Source organism: Heteronotia binoei, chromosome 11 (assembly GCF_032191835.1).
Source record: "Heteronotia binoei isolate CCM8104 ecotype False Entrance Well chromosome 11, APGP_CSIRO_Hbin_v1, whole genome shotgun sequence".
Taxonomy (NCBI): Eukaryota; Metazoa; Chordata; class Lepidosauria; order Squamata; family Gekkonidae; genus Heteronotia; species Heteronotia binoei.
The window spans coordinates 58,082,553-58,096,666 of NC_083233.1; positions in this window are offsets into that span (position 1 = coordinate 58,082,553).

Sequence of the window (14,114 nt, forward strand, 5' to 3'; positions counted from 1 at the left end):
AGAAAGATTCAGGCCTGAAAAATTAATGCAAATAATTGTTTTTCTGTTTGAAGTCATGGGGGGAGAGCCTAATCTGGTACACACACACCTGGCCTGCCGCCCTAGGCAAAGACCTTGTAGAAAAAGCCCAGCAGGAACTCATTAGCATATTAGGCCACACCATCTGGGATAATCAAGTGCAAACTTAACTGTGACAGTAACTTTTCCAGGCCCTGCAGCAATTCTGGCTGGCCAGCCAGGCCTCAGGGAGAGTGCCACACAGTACATCTGGGCCCTGCGATCCCTGCCTGGCCCTGGGGAGGCTGCTGCACAGTGCGGCTGGGCCCCACCATCCTTGCTGGCAGCCAGGCCCCAGGGAGGCTGTCATATGGCTCAGTTCAGCCCAGCAATCCCTGAGGGCCACACCAAGTGACCCCGTATAGGGCCCTCCGGACTGAGGTTCCCCACCCCTGGCTTAGAGGGAATATTGGTGGTGGATATATTACTCCAAATGACTGAACTTCCTCCACCAGATCTTCGAGAGGTGGACAGACAAGTCTTCCTCTAAAAGAGACGGCTCTACCGGAAGTTCCACCCCAGTTGCAACCGAAGATGTCTCCATCAGCAGTCACCTCTCTTTAGTGGTCCTCTCATCCTTGTGAACTGCCTACAGTCATGTCCTTTTTCTATGTCTCTCTGTCGGCCAAACGGGTTACAAGATAATAAAATGCGTCTCATGCCCTGACCTGATAGCCCAGGCTAGCCTGATCTTGAGAACGTAAGTAGGCTCGGCCCTGGTTAGTAAGTAACGTGGATGGCAAACCACCCAGAACTCCACAGTTACTACGCAGAAGAAGGCAATGGCGAACCTACTCTGAACTACTCTTGCCTTGAAAACTCTTAAGGGACCGCCGGAAGTCAACTGCGACTTGACAGCGTCTTGCGCGCACAATCCGTCCCGTCGCCAATGCCCCTTCACTAAGCCGACATAGCATTTAAAAGTTTGCTTAACTTTGCCTGGATCGAGATTGTAAAACATTTTGCACATTAAAGCTGAATTCCTTACTCGGAAGTCAGTCCCACTGAGCATGGATCCCGGTGGACTTAGAAGGACATAACTCTGCCTCTGCATAAAATTTAAAGACGCTTTCTGCAAACATTTTAGCGCTTGATTTAGGAGGGCGCCGAGGGCGAGGTGGAGGCGACTATACACTGTTGACTTAAGAAAAGTTCCTTCCTTTCGATAGCATCTTTCTCTTCCTTTCCTCCCACCCCTTGCCCGACCTCTCCAATATGTGGCTGTTCTGGGTGGAGCTAAGCCTGGGGAGGGCAGTCGGCTTCAAACGATTTCCTAGCCTGGAGAAGCTCACTCACCACGGGCCGCTCAGACAGACGCTCGCCCACTCAAGAATGGAAACTTCTGAAAATACCCAGAAGCCCATCCAATACTTCTTGAAAACTATCTCTCCCCCCCCCCCTGCTCTCCTCTCTCCTCCACATGCAGCTGCTGCAGTGACCTTGGTCAGTCACAGTTCTTTCAGAGCTGTTCTCCCAAGAGCTCTCTCAGCCCCACCTATGGAACAGGGTTTCTGTTTTGGGGAGGGGGGAGGAAAAGGCGTTTGTAAGCCGCTCTGAGACTCCAAGTGAAGGGCGGCGTATAAATCCAATCTCCACCTCCTCCTCCTCGGGGCGCACATTACTCCTTCCCTGGCATTTGAATCGAAGCCTTAATCTTCAAGCAAATGCCACGTCGAGACATTTAATAAGGGGAGTGCTCTATACTAGAAGTCATTTGAAAAGAGGGGAAGGATTCCCCCGCGGCGGCGTCCTCCTCCCCAGTCCAATGGCCGAGGCTCCGCGGGGCTCTGATTAAATGGGACTCTCTCCGCCGGAGTTTCGTCCTTGGCCTTTTCCCGGCGTCCTTGGAACGCTTGCAAATTTCATCTCCAGGCAGGCCGAGCGAGGCCCAGCTCCGCCGCACTCTCCGCTTGCGCGCCTGCAGGATTTGACCGATCGGTCGCTGAGGCCGGAGACAGCCGATCGATTGCCTACGATCTGAAAGGGGCTCAATGATCTTCTGTCCCCGTCCGCTGACAGGCTTCGCGCAAGTTCGAGTGTACCTGTTTTTTAGGAGAGGGCCACCCAATAGGCCGCCTACTTTGCACACCGAAGGTCCCTCCTTGGTATCTACTGTTTTTTAAGGATCAGGGGTTAGGCAGACCCTGCTTTGCCTTAAAGCCGCTAGAAGTCAAGAGTAGACGGGGCTCGTGGACCAGGATAAAACTGGATAAAAAGCAATTCCTCGGGTTCAATTATTTGGAGGGGGGGTGACTGTTTCCTCCCCGGGTTTAGGATACGGAAATGGGCCCCTGCACAGTGGTAGAGCTCTCGGCTGGCCCTCAGAATGACGCGCGCTGAATCTCCAAACTGGGGTGCAAAAGAAGACCTTTCCTTAAGACCCAATAGAGCTGATGCCAGCTCTGGGACTGGCTGTAGGTCGGGAAGGTTCATGCAGATTTCTGTTCCGTCCAGTGTTGAACTCTCCCCTACGGTCCCTTTCTTCCTGGCGTCGAGGACTGGAGGGTGGGAGGCTCAAATCTTTTCGGAAGTTGCGCTTATTCACTGCAATCTGATCTCTATGCCTGCGTTTGCGTGCGTGATTAGGCCACAGGAAGAGAAATGTCCTCTGCACGCGCTCAGAGAGCAATCGGAAGCCCGGCCTTCCAAAACAGGTCTCAATGAGCCAATGCATACTTTCCAGGAATCGCCTCTTTCAGATGAGTGATCTTTACCGCGCCCTTTTATGAAATTTCTCTGCCCCGAGTTCCTGGAGCTTCTGGCAGTCGCCCTCCCTCTGCTCCCACCGCGGCTGGGCCCTCCAAGGACTGGGGAATCCGCCGCGCATCCGCTCCAACGTCTTTAGGCATTCATTGTTCATTCCCTACCTGGCGCACTCTGTCCTGCGAATATGAATATCAGGAAGGCCTCCTTCATTTCAAGGTATCTCCATTCCGCTGCAGGGAAAGGCGGATTTACGAGGGAGTGCTGGAGACAGTGCCAGCAGCCGGAAAAAGCTGCCAGAGAAACGGAAACATTTGAGACACGGTACTCTGGATGGCCCAACCTCATCAGGTCTGCTGAAGTGAAGTAGGGTCTTCCCTCCTTGGTGCTTGGATGGGAGTCCAACCCAGGAAATCCAGGGCCTCTACGCAGAGGCAAGCAATGGCACATCGCCTCTGGTCCTCTCTTGCCTTGAAAACTCCACTCAGTTGCCATAAATTGGCTGGCGCTTTAACTCCCTGGGCTGTTCCAGAACTGTTCCAGAGTATGTGACTTTCCCGGAGCCAGGTACTGGATAATGACAATAAATGCTTGGATGCCATCTCTGGGATAGGAATTGCTGATTGGGGGGCGGTGGAGGCTCCATGTTGCTTCTCAGTTGCAGCAGGAATACCGCTTTACGCTGTGCTGAGCCGCCTGGAGCAAGTCTTTGGAAAGGCGGCCTACAACGTGTTGCCCGTGAGAAATTAAGAAGGATTCATTTTTTTTAATCATGCAGGCAATATTCACACAGTCTCTGTAAACAAACAAACGAACAGCTTCCCTTGCAACCCAAACTCTAAGAAAAGGGGACGTTTAAGCTTTCGTAGATCTCTTGACTTGGACTTCGCTCCCCGCTGCCTCCCGCACATATTTTATTGACATGCAGGGCCGGATTAAACGCTGTGGAGGGGCCTACGCAGTCAAAATCTCGGGCCCCTCGCAAATTATCTCAGAGTCGGAGTCCCTTTGACAAAGCTGTGGGGGAGAGGCAGAGAGCGGCAAACTTGGTGACAACGCCAGCAGCAGCCGCACCAAGCAAGACGGGCAGAGAGCAGCTCAGCTGATGGCTGCGCGTGCAGGCTGGGAGGGCTGCAAGTGGGGGGGGGGGACGCGGGGGGGGGGTCGGCCGGGGCCCCTAAAGGCATACGGGTTTATAGGCCGGTGCCTATTTGGCCTGTTACTCCAGCTAAATTGTCATGATACTGTATACGTAACTTCTGCTTGTGTATGAACAGATAGGCGGCAGTCCTACGCCCACTTACCTAGGAGGAATAAGCCCCATTGAACACTGCAGGACGTCCTTTTGAGTACACGTGGTCAGGATTGAGCTGATACAGGCTGGTGCCATTGGACCGCCCTCACATGCCTCTGTCCGTGCTGTACTAATTAGATTGGGGACACCTCGTTTCAAATCCCTGGATGCTCACATACGCACACGTTATACTAAATCAGACCATTGGGCCATCAAGGTAAGCGCTGCTCATTCAGACTGCAGCGGCTCTACAGGATCTCAGGCCCACGTCTTTCAGATCGCCTCCTGGACATCAAGCTACTTTGTACTGAATCAGGCGATCCCTTGGTCCATCAAGGTCAGTATTGTCTGCTCAGACTGGCAGCAGCTCTCCGGAGTCTCAGGGCAGAGGTCTTTCACATCACCTATCACCTGAACCCTTTGATGCGGGAACTGAACCTGGGACCTCGTGCATGCAAAACAGAGGCTCTGCCACAGTCCCTGCCTGGTCCTTTTAACTGGAGATTCCAGGGATTAAAGCTGGGACCTTCAGCATGCAAGCAGATGCTCCACCACTGAGCTACATATTCGAAGGATGACCTTGAGTAAGGCATCTCCGTGTAACCTATTCCAAGGTTATAAGGGGGTATTGGCATTAGAGCCATGCCTTGCTGGGGGAGGGGGGACCCACTCTGCCGTGTTCCGAGGGAAGAGAGGATCAGGTTTATCTGGGTCTTTAGAAGGAATAAGTCACGACACAATATGCTGCATAGAAGGCTAGAAAGGTTTTCTCATCCATTGCAGTGGAATGGCGCTTTGCCTGGGTTTTGGTGGAAAGCACACTTTGGGCAGGTTTCCTCTTGAGAACACAGATGATATCTCTAGTTGAACTTAAAATGCCGGCTTTTGGGGGAGTGGCAGAAGTAACTTTGATGACGTCTTTCAGGATCTTCCAGACTGAATTATGTGTTGTACATTGTGCCGCACGGCATAGTTTTAATACATATTAGGAACCTGTCGTAACACCTCTATGTTGTTTTAAATTGGGACTGCCTGTCTCATTCCCAGCTCCATCCTGCTTCCGAGGAGGACGTCTAAGGACCTCATCCTCGCAACTCTGAGTTAGTTTCGGCTGAGGGCTAGTGACTTACTGTTAGAGGTGTTTTTGGATCCCAGCACCCAGCCGGGAAGCACATCTGCTTCGCAGGACACCGCCAGGGCTCCTAGCCTACACCAAACTATCGGAAGCCTCATTGACTTGGACCTTCTGCTAAGTAAGCCTGATCTGACAAAGGCCTTTGGGGAGATCAGGCTTGAAGCCATCAGGAGAAAAAGTAAGGAGGAGGAGAAGGAAGAAGTGACAAGAAGAGAGAAGAAGAAGGGAGAAGAAGGGAGAAGAAGAGAGAAGGAGGAGGAGGAGGAAGAGGAGCCCTCCAGTCGCAACCGACTCTTGGCCACATCTTCCACAGGTTGGAATGCGCAGGTGCGGTTTGCCATGGCAACCCCGGTCTTTCTTGGTGGGCTCTCACTCAACGTTCTCACCCAGGCTGACGGTGCATAGCTACCAAGGTTTGGAGCTGAGGCTAAACTGGGCTATTTCAGACCTCTAAGCTCATATTGATTTGTACATTTAATTTATACCCCGCCCATATCCCCAAAGCAGCTTATATAATTTTCCTCTTCTTCATTTCCAGATACTTCCAGAGTTCAAGAGTCAAAGCTGCCTTGGTCAGAGATGCAGAATTCTCTAGCTCAGCCTAGCGGTTTGCAGGCCGCCAGTCGGGTCCTGAAACTTCTTACACCTCTAGGAATCGGGACCAAGGTTCAAGGGGGATTAATTCCATAGCACTGAAGGCTGAGGATGGTTGGGGAGGGGGGGGGGTAGTTTTAATTAGCCAGATTGACGGAACTCCGATTTTACAGGCATCCACTTGGAAGTAACGATTCCAGCGAGATTTACCGGCAAATAAGCATGCCTCGAATGACGATCTTGATCCTTTTGTTCCTTCAAACTTCCATTCCATGTACTGGCAACCTAATCCGCTTTAATGGAAGGCAGGGAAATCAAATTCTATTTAAATATTGTTGGAACTTTGAGGGTTGGTCTTGTAGACCGGGCAGTTCGCTTTCTAGGGAAGAAAAAATGTTGTCTGCGCAGGATTCACGATCCATCACAACCCGGGCGCGTTTCAGTTTCAGCCGCTTCCCCCCAGCCCCTGCGCCCCTGTAAAACAACAGAAGTTCGAGGGCAGAAGAATGGCAGCTTTTGTCGTGGTATGTAGCGGGTTGAAATGTACCCGCGTTGGTTTCAAGAGGTTTTCATTTTAAATGTATAATTTCGGGCCCATTTATTCTCCAATTTGGACGATGCAAAGGGCCGAAATCGCGGAAGGGGTTGGCTGCCACAGGAGAACCTAGGCTAGGGCATTGGACAGGGCGCGCAGGCGCCAGAGCCCTTGACTCCTTCCACAGTAGAGTCACTAAAGTAGATGCGTGGAGCCAGCCGGCACTGGGGTTTGTTGCAGCAGGGGCGAGATTCTGCTTCTGCCGGATGGTCCATTGTTGTTGGTGCATCTCTATCTTAAATCCCCCAGTTGTGCCACAGTACTATTGACGCCATTTCACCCACACAGGGAATGATTCCAGCTGAAGGTGTGGATGATCTCAGGCAGATCACAGGGAAATCCATTCCTGCCCGTGGTGTCTCATCTGTAATCGCTGCTCTTGAGACTTTCCATTCACAGCCTGATGTCCCGGAGATCTATTGATGAGCGTGCCTGTGTGGGCTCACTCTAAGCCGGCAGTTCTAAACACTAAATTGTACCAAAGCCTATGACCCCCCTTTGGGAGACAAAGTGGAATTAAAAACTTCTTAAAGGAAATAGCTTTAATAAATGAGCTTGGCACCAGTCTCTTCCGAACCACAGCTGAGCCCCTACTGGTTGACCCTCAATTTGCCCTCTTTCAAACGCATGATCATAGTCACGGGTGACCAAACTTGCTTAACATAAGAGCCACATAGAATAAATGGCAGACGTCTGAGAGCCTAAGATGTGAAAGTCAGATGTTTGAGAGCAAGCAGGCGGGCAGGAAGGAAGGAAGGAAAATAGGTGAGGGAGGGAGAGGTGGAAAGAAAGCAAATTATCTTTAAATGCATTACCCAAGCCACCAGCTGACTCGGCTTGGAGAAGTGATTAAAAGAGAGAAATGCCTTCTCCAAGCCGGCCCACAGGGTGGTGGGGGCTTTGAGAGCCACACAATATGTGTGAAAGAGCCGCATGTGGCTCCCGAGCTACAGTTTGGCCACCCCTGATCATAGTAGTGGCCTACCTTACAAGATTATTGTGAGTATATAGCCCAGTCTTACGCCTGTCTACTTAGAAGTGAGTCCTGCTGGACTGGCTGACAGCAGGGCAGGTTACCTGAGCGTAAGGGAACACCCTGAAACAATGCACCTAAAATGTTTGTCACAGCCTAGCCCTGGGCATGCCATGCCTACTCCTAAGTGAGTTCCTCAGGACTCTGCGATGCTGACTCCCAAGTAGCCGTGCCCTTACTGAGACGAGACTGCGGGGGTGGGGAGTGTCATTTCCGACTAAATGAGTTTGATTCACCTGAGTCGTGCTAACAAAAGACTCGCTGAGCGCCAGGGCTGTGTCGGGCTCTGCTCGAGCTCAAAAGAGATCCGGATGGCTTAGCCGATGGACCGCAGGAGCTGAGCCAATGGCACGATTCCCCAAGGAGCTCTTTTGAATGGGCCGCGTGGCGCAGGACAATTGAGGCGGTGGATCCGATCTGTCCATCGGAAGCTGGTCGGGGTTTACTGTCACCGTCACTCCGGCGGAACCCTCAGTCTGAACCCAGCAGGGTGGACAAGGAGAGGGGAGGCCGCGTCCTGCTTGCAAGCCACTCCGCCTGCATTTGATGGGCCTCTGGGTGGACTTGGTGGATCGGGCCCCAAGAACCGGTGGATTGTGAGCTCTTGGACTCCTTCTTGTGAAAGAAGATAGCAAAGTTCCCTGGCGAGTTCGCACTACACTCAATAATGCGTTTTACATCCGGATGCAAAAGGCATTATTTAGTGTAGTGTGAACGCACCATGTGCGTCTGGCGGCTCCCGAAAGGCTACGGAAACTTATTCCACCATAAACGTTGTAAAGCTACGTTTCTTAGTTGCAGGCAGCCACCGGAGGAACTTTTATGTTGGGAAGCTTTTGTTTAGTCTTGCTACAAGTCGACCGGCACTTCCCTGACCCCTTAAGTAACTGCTTAGGCCGGCCCCGTCGGGTGCCCTGGACTTCTGCTTTCTTCAGCTGCTTGACTTGGATGCAACAGACTAACACGGTTATCCCTCTGGAATTTCTGCGACAGAAGAAGAAGGGGAGGGGGGGGCTGACCCAGCGGGTGGGAGCGGGACCGCCGCCCCAAAGAAAAGGGGGGTGATTATTTTGTCCTCCTGATGCGTTGGGCAGGCCAAGCCAGGATACGTAACTTGGGAAATTATAAAAGGAAGTAAATCCATCAAAGCCAATCCTCGGGGAGCCTACAATTAGGCATGGGGGGTGGGGGGGGGGTGAGGTTGCAGCTTCACAAAGGCGCCCGGATTGGAAACCAGCCCCGCTGATGAGTGACGATAGGCAGGCGAGCCGGGCTGCTGCCTCCGGGAGGGGAATGGAAATCAGCAAATGTGATTTGTAGGAGACGCTGGAAGAGGAAGCCCAATCGATGGAAATTCATTTGGGCGTGGGGGGAGGGCTTGCTCTCCTTCCTCCAGACATCCATTCCGGAGCAACCCAAGCCAGCCTCTGCCCAGGGACTCCGTTGTCGGTCTCTTTGTCGGCCCCCTTAGGAGCCACTCGCTCCAATGATACCCCCTCAGCGCCAGCCCTGGTCGGACTGGTCCTTACCGGCCGTGGGATGGGGGAGAAACATTCTGCACATGCCCAGAGGCCTTCACTTCTTGATGAGCGGGCGGATTCCAGGGCGGAGTTCTGGCACCGAAAAATGGGTTGGGGGGGGGGGTCTGGGTCCCCGGGCTCTGAGCCTTCTTTCTTGTGCCCAAAGGCTCCCCCCCCCGCGCTGTAACACCTTGGTCTCGAGCCCAGCAGCAGAATAGCGATGGAAAGCAGGGCGGAACCCCAAGCCAGGCGCCGCCCAACCCTTTGGATTTCAGCCTGCCTGAAGCCAATTGCCGCCCCCTCAAAGCTGAAAATCACCCTACTTCCGATGAGCGAAGTCATTTGTCTTTGGTTTGTCCGCCTTTAAAGCACCCCCCCCCCCCCCCAAGTTCAAGACTGCACGACACACGGCACAGAGGGATTTAACCCAAAGTTATGAAAGCTCCATTTATTGGAATGGGAGGTAGTGAAACACGCTGCTTGCAACCTCCTGCTGAAATCCATCGGATTTTTGAGGCAGCAAATCTGAACGGGTATTGATTAGACAGTAAATCATCCCTTTTGGCTAAAATGGGACTCGCTCCCGAGTAGAGGCCCCCGGGACTGGGACTGGCCGCGTTGGGTTGCTTGCAGAGCTCCCCCTTCCTCCATGCAGCTCTGCGGGGTGCAGTCACATATCTCGCCTCCTCCTGTTTTATCCGCAGGACGACGCTGCGGGGTAGGTTAGCACGGCAGCCCCGGGGTCAAAGTCTCCCAGTGCACTGTCCTGGGGATGCTGAACTGGATTCTGCTCAGCATCGTGTGGCCACCAGCACTACCACAACGCCTCATGCTTGTATCGGGCTGGAAGGTGGCCACTGTAGGGAAGCAATGCCGATGGCTATTAACGGTGGCTGTTGACCGACGTGGTAAACTTGCACATCAACATCAAGCGAGTTTTCGCCCCATTTTGTCTACGCGAAGCTTGGGTAGAAGTTCTCCAACTTGCTGTTGCTGGTCTGGAGAGTTTTATCCCGCGCAGGGTCTCCTTTCATCCTCTGCAGCAAAGAAGTCCATAGACCACTTTCCCCTACCCGGCTGAGGATAAATTGGGCTTCTCATGCTCGAAAGTGACCGGGTCCGTTCATACACACAGAGACACGCACACACACACACACACACACACACACACAGAAAGACACACATACACACAATAATGTATTTGCAACAGGATTTTTACTGCGTAAAAATGGCAAAATCCTCTTGCAAACAGTGGCGGTGTGAAAGCAACCGCTAAGGATGCAGAACTCGGGACTGGAAACCAGTCCAGTCTGTACTGGGTTGGTACCGCTCACTTCAATGAAATCTTGCCTTGTGCTGTGTGTCTCTGTGTATGCCTGGGTGTGCAGGCACACCTGGAAGTCATAGCGACCTCTGGCGACTGACCTCTACTGGGGGCCTGGAGGATATTCGGGGAGGTGGCGGAATAAAGCCTGCTCCCGCCTCCCAACTGCTGGTATTCCAAGGAGGTCTCTCATCCAAGTACATGCCAGAGTTGACCCTTCTTAGCTTCCGAGAGCTGATGTGAGGAGATTGATTTTACCCTGCGCTTTGACTACAATCCGCTTTGCTGATTGGGCTTGTTATATATTCTGTATTCAGGGACCAGATTCCAGACTAATTCTAGATTCAGCAGAGACAGAACCTCGAGTTAAATGTGGCTTTAAACGAGGGGAGGGAGGGACCGGGTTCCAATGTCCCCCCCCCCATCTAAAAACTCGAATAAAACTTTCCCTACTCCAAGGAAGTCACAACAACACTATGGTCCATAGCTTACGGACCTGATCGATCGGTGGAGTGAATGAATTTGTACGCCGCTTTTCAGTTCTAAATGAAAACCCAGGGCATCTAGAATAAGAAGAATAATTTGTAAAATGCAACAATAATCTTAAAAGGAAGCAAAATCTCAGTAAGGCTGACCCCGGAGGGATGAGCATTTTTTAAAAAAATAAGTCTATTGGTTTGTTCTTAGAGAATTCTTGCTTTATCGCAAAGACTGTTGCCAACTGCCTGGAGGACAAAAAATGCCCCATTCGTTAAATAGAAGCTCAGTGGAATGTTATTTGACAAATACCTTCATGCTGCCCTTATTGAAGAGACGGGGCATCTTCCTCCAAGTATCTTGGCAAATCTGAGGGCAACAGACTTTGTAGAAAGCGTTCCTCGTGGCTGTGAGGGCCTTTGGAATGTCGCTTGGGAAGCAGTTCTCTCCCCCCTCCCTTAGGTAACAGCTGATTTCTAGCGACCCCGGAGGGTTTTCAAGGCAAGATATTTTCAGAGGTGGTTTGCCATTGCCTGCCTCTACCTCACGGCTCCAGTATTCCTTGGAGGTTTCCGACCCTGTTTAGCTCCCGAGATCTTGGCATGAAGAAGGTGGTAGATTCAATGTACCGCCTGTTTAAAAGGATCTGGTAGTGGATGAGGTGAAAAACCTCTGCGGGAGGCCCTCTGCCAGTCAGAGTAGACAATACTGACCGCCAGAGCTGTGTTTTAAACAGGAACGCACAGGAACGCAGTTCCGGCTAGGTCGGTGTCGGGGTGTGGCCTAATATGCAAATGAGTTCCTGCTGGGCTTTTTTTCTATTTAGATCTTTTTTCTAGATCAAGGGTCTGATTCAGTACGAAGCAGCTTCATCATGTGCGATTGCTGTAGGATTGTTCCTGCATCCAGAATGGGGTTACTTGCGAGTCAATCTGTTGAAACGAGGACCTTGCTGCGTGATGTGATCTTCCAGTTCGGACATTCCTCAGTTCCAGCGCGGGAAAGCCAGTGTGCTATAGGCTTACCAGATGTCCTCTTTTTAGAGGACATGGCTTCCTTTTTGAGGGTGCGGGTCAGTTCTCTTTTGCGCTCTTTTTAAAAAATGTGATGAAAACTTGCCCTTTTTTGAGTTGGAAGGTGAGGAATATTCCTAGTTAGTAGCAATTGCCACCGTTGAAATAGTAGGGGAATTCAAAATGACATCTGTCATAGTGATCACTTGTTCGAAGTAGTCAGTCGGGAAATAGGTCCTCCTTTTTTGCTTTTCACAATACGATAACCCTGTTATGTAGTGGTTAAGAGCAGTGGACTCTAGTCTGGAGAACCGAGTTAGATCCCCCGACTCCACTACAGGAGGCGGCTGCTTCTCCTTCTCCCTCACCTTGACCTACCTTAGGAGGTTGTTGTAAGGAATGCAAGAGATAAGGCAGGCGAAGCGTTGTACAAACGCCAAGCGCATTAACCCACTCCACCTTGAATTCGGGCTGCCCGGATGCTTAAAGGTTTAATCTGGGCGCTCCCTCTCCGGGGAATTAAATCGATCGTTTCTCCAGGGGATTAAGTATAGATGCCTTCAATATTCTATAGTTGGGATGAGAGCGCAGCAGGAGCTCTCTGGTATCGCCCCAGTTTCACCTGGCAGCTGCAGGACGGGAAAATTTATTTGCCACGCTGAGCAAGTCTCCCAAGGCTGCTGGGAACGCACCCCAAGCGTTTGATCTGAAGGAGGCGGCGGCAGCAGCTGTCCCCGGGTGGGAGCCAGCCGAGAGGCGTGGGTTTGTGCGCGTGCAAGGTGTTGGGAGGTTGTGCAAGGTGTTGGGAGGCTGCAAGCCAGCTCCCCCGGAACTTAAACTTTGGGCAGTCGCTAATCTGATTTCACCCCCCCCCCCCCAGTCTCCCGGCAGCCTTCCACGAAAAGAGGGAAACCGATGACGGCCAAGATCCAGCCCCGTTGCATGCAATGAGAGGGGAAGACGGTCTTCCCGGGCAATTATCCACTGAGTTCTTCGGGTGCAGAGCGTTAAAGGTGCAGTACTGCAGTCCTAAACTCTGCTCACGACCTGAGTTCGATCCCTGGTGGAAGCTGGGTTTTCAGATAGCCGGCTCGAGGTTGAGTCAGCCTTCCATCCTTCCGAGGTCGGTAAAATGAGTACCCAGTGTAGATGACTGGGGAAGGCAATGGCAAACCACCCCGTAAAAAGTCTGCCGTTAAAATGTTGTGAAAGCAACGTCACCCCAGAGTCGGAAACGACTGGTGCTTGCACAGGGGACCTTTCCTTTTTTTCTTCGGGTCTGGGAAAGGGATCTTTGACTCTCGAAAGTTTAGAGTCTGGAATTCTCATTGGTCCCTGAAGTGTTTACTAGGGTTGCCAGTGCTCGGTTGGGATATACCTGGAGATTTTTTTCTTTTGGGGGGGAGTGATGTTGGAGAGGGGGGCGGACTTCGATGGGGTATAATGCCAAAGCGTTCACCTTCCAAAGCCGCCATTTTCACCAGGTGGACTGATCTCTATCGCCCGGAGATCAGTTGTAATAGCAGATCTCCAGCCATCACCTGGAGGTTAGCAACCCTAGTGTTACTGGACAAGAATCTAACCCTTGGATTCACTATTGTAGGCAGCAGGGGTAGGCCCAGGGGCGGGGATGGGTGGGCGGTGCAATCCAGTAGTATAATCTTCTTTCTATCAAGACCCAACAAACCACCACCCAAAAAGTCACTGCAAGCTTCCCATGTTTTCCCCAGAATGTTTTTGAGGCCTAATGTTAGGCATAAAAACGGTGGGAGAGAAAAAGAAATACTTTTAATGTTGTGTAGTGCGATCCAAAGCATCTTTACACAGAAGAAAGTCCGATGGGACTAATCCCTAAATTAATGTGTTTGAGATAGCAGTTTTACAACGCAAACCTATGCAGGTTTACTCATAACTTTGGAATTGAATGGGGCTTACTCCCAGGTTCTTCTTTCTTTCTTTCTTTCTTTCTTTCTTTCTTTCTTTCTTTCTTTCTTTCTTTCTTTCTTTCTTTCTTTCTTTCTTTCTTTCTTTCTTTCTTTCTTTCTTTCTTTCTTTCTTTCTTTCTTTCTTTCTTTCTTTCTTTCTTTCTTTCTTTCTTTCTTTCTTTCTTTCTTTCTTTCTTTCTTTCTTTCTTTCTTTCTTCCTTCCTTCCTTCCTTCCTTCCTTCCTTCCTTCCTTCCTTCCTTGACTGCTGACCTATCCTTAAAGGCGCGTACCCCGAAACTGGTCCCTGTGGCCCGGAGATTACTCCGTAGTGTGGGCGCTGAAGACCTTCCACAGAAGAGTGGCAGCCGCCCGGAAACTTCTCTTTCTTCTCCGCGCTCCCCCCTCCCAGTTCCAAGGATCCTTCCAGTTCGTTTCCGCGCCGC